General features: G+C 36.6%; 1 long non-coding RNA gene across 1 annotated transcript in view; it reads right to left on the bottom strand.

The window, feature by feature from the left end:
• The window catches only part of LOC148048109 (uncharacterized), a 74,469-nt gene that overhangs the window by 63,369 nt on the left and 1,703 nt on the right, over positions 1-9,397 (bottom strand). The gene's annotated exons all lie outside the window — the stretch shown is intronic.

Genomic DNA, 9,397 nt, shown 5'->3' with positions numbered 1-9,397 from the left:
CTATCTATCTATCTATCTATCTATCTAATCTTTCTCCCACTTACTTGCATTTCTCATTCATTACTGTATTAAGCTTTTGCTGTATTGAACTCTCAATCATTTTCATTTGCTCATCGTGTTTTTCTTGATTGCTGGTCTGTCTCGCATGCTTGCTTAACTGACTCTTGCTTTCTCTCAATAGAAAACTGGCTGATGTATGAAGTCTAGAGAGAAGTAATAATGAAATAACCTGAGGGCAATGAAGTTGCATAACCACCAGGAAATGCAGTCATGCTGCCATCTAGCTGCTTACATTTTAAAACAAAAATTAGCTACTACCTAAATCCAGCTTTCCCCGCTTTATGCCTATCAGAATTTTTGAACTAGAACCCCCCAAATTCCATGCCAGCATAGCATTTGTCCAGCACTCCACCTTCTTTGTTCACAGGTTTTAACCACCATTAATACTGTGAACATTGAGTAGCAGTATTACAGTGCCATTGTAGTACAGGCCGTTCTTGAGTTACAGCCACAATTGAGCCCAAAATTTCTGTTGGTATGTGGAACATTTGTTAAGTGAGTTTGCCCCATTTTATGACTTTTCTTGCCACAGTTGTTAAGTGCAGCATTGCATTTGTTAAGTTAGTAAGATGGTTGTGAAGTGAATCTGGGTTCCCCATTGACTTTGCTTGTCAGAAGGTTGCAAATGGTGATCACATGACTCCAGGACATTGCAACCATCATAAATATGAACCAGTTGCCGAGCATCTGAATTTTGATTATAGCAATAGCAATAGCAGTAGACTTATATACCGCTTCATAGGCCTTTCAGGCCTCTCTAAGCGGTTTACAGAGAGTCAGCATATTGCCCCCAACAATCCGGGTCCTCATTTTACCCACCTCGGAAGGATGGAAGGCTGAGTCAACCCTGAGCCAGTGAGATTTGAACCGCTGACCTGCTGATCTAGCAGTAGCCTGCAGTGCTGCATTTAACCACTGTGCCACCTTGGCTCTGTGATTACATGATCATGGGGATGCTGCAAAGGTTGTAACTGTGAAAAATGGTCATAACTCAAATTTTTCAATGCCATTGTAACTTCAAACATTCACTAAATGAATTGTTTTAAGTCAAGGATTACCTGTAAAGGGTAGTGATTAAAGTTAAGAACTAGGATTGGTTCAAGTTCTTGAAGGAGAGTGATATGCATGTCCCTTTGAATTTCTTGTGGAAAGATGGGATATAAATCTAACTAAGAAACAAAGGGTTGATTCTGTCATAGTGAGATCTCACATACCAAAAGGGGCTCTAGTACATATTCTACTAAGATTGGAGATCATGATTTAAGAAGTACCATAAGAGGCTGACTTGCAAGAAGGTGTGGGACAAGATGTTAATAGCTGTTTTGACTCTATAGTAACTGGATACTGTTATAGATGCAAAAGTAAGCAGGAAGGAGGACACATAACTAGAACAACCACACACCATGATGGTAAATTTGGGCAAGAAAATGTTCAAGTAGTTTCTGCCAAGAAGAAGTCTTGGGATATTTCCAGATCTCTCATAGAAATTGATTATGGCAGCAAAAAAATATAGTTGCAATTTTTTCATATACTGGCAAAATTACATTGGTTATGGGAAATATTTCAGTTTCTATTTCACCAGAAGAATGGCAAAAATAGAAACCAATAGTCAATTCATCATTTTAGCATTTCTTTTGGTTCATTTGAAATTCCATTACAAATTTTCCTTTCTTTCCTGGTGTTTGTAGCTCTAGAAAATCATAAGAAGCAGGTAGATGTACATATGCATATGACAAACTTGTAGCATACCATTGTGTTAAATTTCATCAATGAAGTCTCTTCTTCAGGTAGTTCTCTTAAAATTCTGTAGTTCACCTTTTTCTAAGCATGTCCCTCTGAGATATATTGGGTCTTTGGCCTTGCAGGTTGGAAATCTCATCATATAAGAATCTTATCTCAGTCCCCTTAGCCAATCCCTGCAATCAGGAGAAAGCTAATCTGAACCAACAGTTACCTCTCTGTCATGTTCAGAACATTTCTTGGTGAAATTTATACTGTCAGAAGTTTTCCCTCCAGTGAAGTGGAAAATATATTATGAATGTCCACCTTTGAGCACCAATAGATTCTTCTAGATTCCAGAGGACTCTTGGAAAATTTGGTTGCTGCTCCTGTCAATATCCTCATTGTTGGGTGGGACTGAGTTATCCTAGGTAGAATATAGAATAACAGAGTTGGAAGGGACCTTGGAGGTCTTCTAGTCCAACCCCTTGCTTAGGCAGGAAACCCTACACCACTTCAGACAAATGGTTCTCCAACATCTTAAAAACTTCCAGTGTTGGAGCATTTACCACTTCTGGAGCAAGTTGTTCCACTGTTAATTGTTCTGTCAGGAAATTTCTCCTTAGTGCTAAATTGCTTCTTTCCTTGATTAGTTTCCACCTATTGCTTCTTGCCCTACCATCAGGTGCTTTGGAGAATAACTTGACTCACTCTTGTAATTAACAATTGTTCCTAAGTGGCCTCTTCCTGTTCATAGAGCCCGAGCAGCACCATGGTATACATGTGAGCTGAGGACGATGAAGCACATGGAGTGATAGTTAGAATACAAACTTTGCAAGAAAAATCATGACAACTGCTGTCAAATATAACTTAGACTCCATTTATAAGTTAAAGTTACAAATACATTTTTATTCTCTACTTAAATTTTTTTAGTGCTGAGTCTGAGATGATGATATCAAGTAATATCAAGTAATATAGTTCATATTGTATTATCTAAGTTTTAATATTTGTTTCATAAAATGTGTTTTCATTGTTTTTCTGCTGGTTTTAAATTTGTTTTTTAAACAAATTCCTCTGAAAATTTTTTAGATTTGTTTTGACCTTCTGGATATTTGAAAAACACCTAATAAAGGCTATCAAACAGATGTATAAATAATATTTAAGAATTGTCTGTGGTCCAGTTTCAACCACCTGAACCATTAAGTAATTAACATTTATTCAATGCAATGTGAATAGGCATGGGAAAAGTTATTGTCAGAAGCAAACAATCACACCTGTTATGGATATTAGCAAGATTATTACTGCTGATTCCTGTGTAGATACTATGCTAAGTCCCTAAAGGCACTCTACCTATTGCATATTTGTATTTCTGATGTCAGTGGTTAGCAATTGATGTGTTGATTGAATTAACCAAATTGATTATTTTGTAGTCTACTTTTTTTTTCTGTGTCACATTCATGCAGTATCCATTGTTATAAATGAGTGGCTGTCATGCTGAAAATTACATCTCTGCAATACCCGAGTTTACCTTCAATTTCTTTTTCCTCTGGGAGTGTGAGACAGCCTAATATATGACACTCAAGGTCTGTGATCAAAAATTGTATAACGGTACTTCAAATGAATGTTGGAAATGCAAATGTAAAGAAGGAACTTTTTATCATTAATGGTAACAAAGCATTGAAATATTGGAGTAGAATTCACATTTTAATACAGAACATTCTTAAAGTGAATTTAAAGGTAAAACCAGATGCTTTTCTTTTAGGCCTAATGAAATAAAGAATTTGGAAAAAAATGGAATGTTATATATGTTGACAACAGCTAGAATATTTTATGCATAAAAGTGAAGAATACCTTGAATTCCACAATAGACAAATGGCTCCAAAAGTTGATAGAGTTAGCACAGATGGTGAAATTCCCTGCTCTGATTAAAGAAAATACAATTAATTTTGTTTCTACTTGGAAACCACTTTTGGATTTTGTGCTTGCGATGGAAAAAATGAAATGTGATTTTGGGTTTTGCTGATTAGGTAGGTTTGTTATAGAAACGTCTAATATTTATTATTATATAAAAATAAAAAGTTGAGGTTATATGTTATTATCTTATTCTACTCTGCCAAAAAGAATCAGAAGTCAATACTTTCCTTTTTATTTTCCCCTTTTATCCCACACTTTCTCTTCTTCCCCTTTTCCTCACTTATTTTCCCATTATTTTCATTTTTATTTGTACTTTATATTTTGATAGACTACAGTACTAAAAATACAAAATGTCAGACACTCCAAGTCTTATGTAAACTATATATATATAATACTTGGGATTTTATGGAAATTTTCAGTGCTTGAGATGAATGAAGGTATCAGATGATTCTCAAAATGTACAGAGTTGCCAAATGTTTGGGGATTTCTGATCTTACTTATGACTAATCCTCAATATTTACTATTAACTGGCCAGAGTTTTTATAATGGATATTTGAAGAACAACTTGCCTTCTAGAGTTGTGGGTGTTTCATCGCTGGAAGTTTTCAAGAAAGGATTAAACAACCAATTGTCCTGGATGGACTCCTTGCCTGGGGCATGGCATTGGACTAGAAGACACCCAAGGTCCCTTCCAACTCTATGGTTCTATGAATTAGGTACTAACTGCAATCACAGGAAATATTGTTAGAGATAAATACTGTTTCAACCTTCCTTAAAATGATTTTAGCATCCTTAAAGGAAACTGGATTTATTTTGTGACCATATCATAAAATGCTGTTAATCTCTAAGTTTCTCATGTTCTAAACAACTGCACAAAAAATTCCCTCCCTCTCTGTTTCTATGGTGCATTTAGGCTGCAAGTTTACTTGAGATTAATAAGGACACATTTTTGAATAAGTAGGCCAGAGTTTGTGTTCCCTGTACTGTAGCAATAATCAATGTTTTTAAGCTGGTGGAAATAATTTGTTTTTTAAGACTATGTCACATGTGGTCTGATCACAAAATACTTCTACTTTTGAGCCCTATGGCAAATTTCCCCAACCTTTCTGGCTTTGCAGATTGGTAGTGTGGGAGAGAGGGGATGGTTTTATGTGAATGGCAGGTAAGTGCAATTTGCATGAGCGGTGGGTGTGGGCACCCACCCCTTGCACAAATGGAGCACGTGGGTGTGCACTTGCCTGGTACTTCCACAGCCTGGTTCTGAATGGCTGAAGGCTCAATAGTGGGCCATGGCCCAGGGATTGGGGACCCCTGTCCTACGGCATTCTTATAAAGCTGAAACTAGAAACTGGTGCTTTGCTGCACCAGTACGTCAGCTTGCCATTGATCATTAGCAATAGAAATAGCAATTAGACTTATATACCGCTTCATAGTGCTTTTACTGTCTTCTCTAAGCGGTTTACAGAGTAAGAATATTTCCCCCAACAATCTGGGTCCCCATTTTACTCACCTTGGAGGGATCGAAGGCTGAGTCAACCTTGAGATGGTGAGATCTGAACTGCCAAACTGCACTTAGCAGTCAGCTGAAGTAGCCTGCAGTACTGCACTCTTAACTACTGTGTCACCTCAGTCTTATATTGTTATATATTATATATTAACTAAAATAATTTGAAAAACGTTAGGTAAGAAAAGTGCCTATATGTGGAAACACGACTGGCTTGCAACATATATTGTAACAACCCTATGGTCACGTGATCAAAATTCAGACACCTGGCAACTGTTTCATATTTATGAAGTGCCCTGGAGTCATGTAATCACCTTTTGCAACTTTCTGACAAACCAAGTAAATGGAAAAGCCTAATTAGTGACCATGTTACTAATTTAACCACTGCAATAATTCACTTAAAATCTGTGGCAGGAAAGGTGATAAAATAGGTAAAATTCATGTAACAACTTAGCAACAGAAATTTTGGACTCAATTATGGTCATGAGTCAAGGGCTAGCTGTATATTATGCCAAGAATGTTCCTTGATCTCACTTTCTAATGTGTATATTTGTCTATGTATCTGGAAAGGGGATACAGAATAAATGAAAGTTTTTAAATGAGACAGTTATTGCTAGGTTTTTGAGACTTTACAGCTAAGAAGAAAGGAAATATCTTTCTCAAGCAATCTTATGTCAGACAGCAAATATGACCATCTGTTATTGTATAATATTTAATTTTTCTGGCCACTAGGCTCAAGCTGTCCCATTCATATAGGTAAACTATTGATTTCACCATCAGTTGTAATACATTACTGTGTCCTGTCCAGTTCTACTCTGTACCGATTTCTTTTGTGCCAATGTTTAACTTTTATTCTGTTCTGTGACTATAATAAAGATTGACTGATATAAGTAGATTAGAGATTTTTAATTGTAATTTTATTAAAAATTGCAATCACAATTATAAAAATTTAAAGCAAGCTAAAAGACAAAGAGAAACAGAAGGTTCAGAAAATGATGCGCATGCACACGCTACCCCTGCCCTCCCCCCACTTTTGGTGTGTGATGGATCCATTTTTTGCCCTCCCCAGGCTCCAGAGGCTTTCTAGGAGCCTGGGGAGGGCGAAAATGCCATCCCACCCTCCCCAGAGGCCTTTTGGAGGCTTCAGGAGGCTTCCCTGAAGCCCCTGGAGGGCAAAAAACAGCCCTATGAGCAATCCAGAAGTCCATTCCAGAACTTAAAATTCCTTTTGCTAAGAATTGAAGAAAACTTACATAATGTCTTCACAGGTTCCTAATAGCTGAAAAGAAGTTAACAATAAATTATTCCAAAAATGATTGGAAAAAAGATGTATGCAAACCCAGTATCCTTTTAAGGCACCAATCATGGTTCAAGTAAGATGGTTATTCCAGAGTCTCTCAGAGTTCTAAATGCGCCAGAGATTTCTGTCTTGTGGTCTTCTTGTGAGAAGCACTTCTTTGGAGCACTTGTGGGCAATCTTAGTCCTTTCCTTGTCCAGAAAGGGATTACGAAGAGCTGATCTATTCCCCAGCTTTTCACTCCATCATCATTCAGTTCACAATTTCTTCCCTGGAAGTCCATTGCAGGCGAGATGGTTCCATAGATCACAAAACTAAGTAAAGCACCATATTCAGAAGTGGGGGGGGGAATTCAATTTTTTTGTGGGGTGTGATTGCTAATGGCATGGTTTTCCTAGGGTGTCAGAACCGTAACAATCAGTGCATTCAAGGTAGCAATTGCTCATATATTTTTAATAAGATGAAATATTTCAGCATATCAATGACCTTCCAATGACCTTCTTCCAAAAGGAATTTAACCCTTATATGAATTGCATCCCCAAACCTCTGAAATGAGGAATGGGATAACACAGCACTAAAACCGCTTTTAATTAAATTACTTTATAATTTTGGGGAACAGTTCTAGTGATTCTGATTTATTGTAATTTATTTTAAAGATGTTGAGTCTAGATATTTGAATTAGGGCAACTCACTGCATTATCAATCTAAGATCAATGGTTCAGTTATGGATATCTTATGTTTTGCTTTATATTTCTGTTTTGTTTCCATTCACTCTCTCTGCATCCTAAACTCCCAATAGTTTGATTGCAATATTAATACTATTGATTAGAATGGGACAATCTGCCAAAAGTGTTTTCCTCTTTACCTCTACAGTAAACGCACCTTTCTTAAAAAGTGAAAAGTCCAGAAAATTAAAGTACTGTAATTACTTAAAACTGATATGAAGACTTATCTCAGGAAAGTAATGAGGAAAATATTTCAGGGGAGAAATTAGGTGGACCTCAGCATATTAGGAATAAGATTTCAACCACCAATGCACTTTCACCTTACACAATAATTTCTTAGTTATGTATTACTAAAGGTAAATTTATAGGTCAAGTAAGATCTCCAAAATATGCTGATAATCATTAGAGATGGGCTCCATTTTGTCCTAGGGTATTTTTCATTCCAATGAACTTCAGTGGAACAAAACCTTAATACCGAATATCCAATAATAAATTATTATGAAGAGGAACAACTTAGAAATATTTTGAAAATGGATAAAATCAACTTGCAATTTGAGACTGTAAGATTGCCAGGCTATGTTGTAAAAAAGACTGAAACCTGATGAAAACCTGAATAGGACCGTAGATATATGTACTCTGGTTGGCTACCTGTAGCTCAGAAGCAATCTAGCTGCACAAGGCCTGCTTTTTCAACCCAGTATTTCATACTTAATCTAACCTGTGTGGGTGATAGCAAAAACAGGTCAATTCCCCTGCAGTGAAAACTGCTAAAAATCCCATGATGGCCAAGGTTTGTGATCGGATAGCATAAAAATGTCTTTCGACAGATGTCTAAGTTGATAGCAGCATGTAGAATCACAGTGAAATATTCTATGAGAAGGATATTAGCCTTTATGTGTGGAAATATTAACACCAGAAAAAGGAGTCTATGCAAAGATAGGAAAATTCCAAATTATAATTTATTTGCTATGAAATTTGTTCCAAAATAATGTGTCAATAAAGTAGAAGGTTTCACTATTTTTCTTTTTTCTTTTTTCCCCTCTCTGGATTCTATTTCAAGAGTTTTCTGTAGGGAGTGTGATCTTTTTGTAGACAGGGACTTTTTAAAAAGTACTTCTGCACTTTCAAGGGTCACAGTTGGATATGATGGTGGGGCTGAAATATTTGTTGCTTTGGGAATAGGACAGTGATGTTATAGGCATTTCAACCAAACAGAAGTCTAATACCCATATTTTATTTGGAACAATTGAATAACAAATATATGGAAAAATTGAATAATTGTGCTACAGAAAATCCACAATTTTTCAATAGATTTGGTTCAATTATCCAGGAGTGCTCCAAATTGACACAAGTAGGACTTTGGTAACAACACATCAGGGACGCAGTGGCTCAGTGGCTAAAATGCTGATCTTGTCAATCAGAAAGGTTGGCAGTTCAGCAGTTTGAATCCCTAGCGCCATGTAACGGAGTGAGCTCCCATTACTTGTCCCAGCTTCTGCCAATCTAGCAGTTTGAAATCATGTAAAAATGCAACTAGAAAAATAGGAACCACCTTTGGTGGGAAGGTAACAGCATTCTGTGTGTCTTTGGCATTTAGTCATGCCGCTCACATGACCACAGAGACATCTTTGAACAGCGCTGGCTCTTCACCTTTGAAATGGAAATGAGCACCATCCCCTAGAGTCGGGAACGACTAGCACATATGTGTGAGGGGAACCTTTACCTTTTCAACAACACGCCATTTTCTCCCTAAAGACGGATTTGGAGTTGATTAAGTATATAAAAGAAGTTTGTAGGGATATTATCTTAGGATAGCATCTTTCTAGGTATGGTGGATTACCAAAATGGAAAATTTGGGACTTGAAGGGCATTATCTGAAGGGCATTAAGTCAAGGAAAGTCTGTTTGGGTAGCCTTGCATGGAAAAGGCATAAATCCCAAAATTGACAGTATTACCTAACTGCTTAAAAGGTAAAGTCACTTTTGAAAATCTAATTGTGATTTCACCCACCTACAACGTAGCTGACTGCCTGTTATTGAATATCACAAAAAAATGAGTTTGAGAAGCAATAAAAATACATACTAAAATAACAAAAGAGGTAAAGAATGCAATTATTTCAGGAAATATCCACCAAGAAAAAATGCTGTTTCTTATATGTATACATTATTGAAATAAAA

Source organism: Thamnophis sirtalis, unplaced genomic scaffold, assembly GCF_051295495.1.
Source record: "Thamnophis sirtalis isolate CommonGarterSnake01/CBP01778 unplaced genomic scaffold, rThaSir2_p1.2 scaffold_3, whole genome shotgun sequence".
In the NCBI taxonomy this organism is placed as follows: Eukaryota; Metazoa; Chordata; class Lepidosauria; order Squamata; family Natricidae; genus Thamnophis; species Thamnophis sirtalis.
This window is presented reverse-complemented; position numbering and strand designations above follow the sequence as displayed.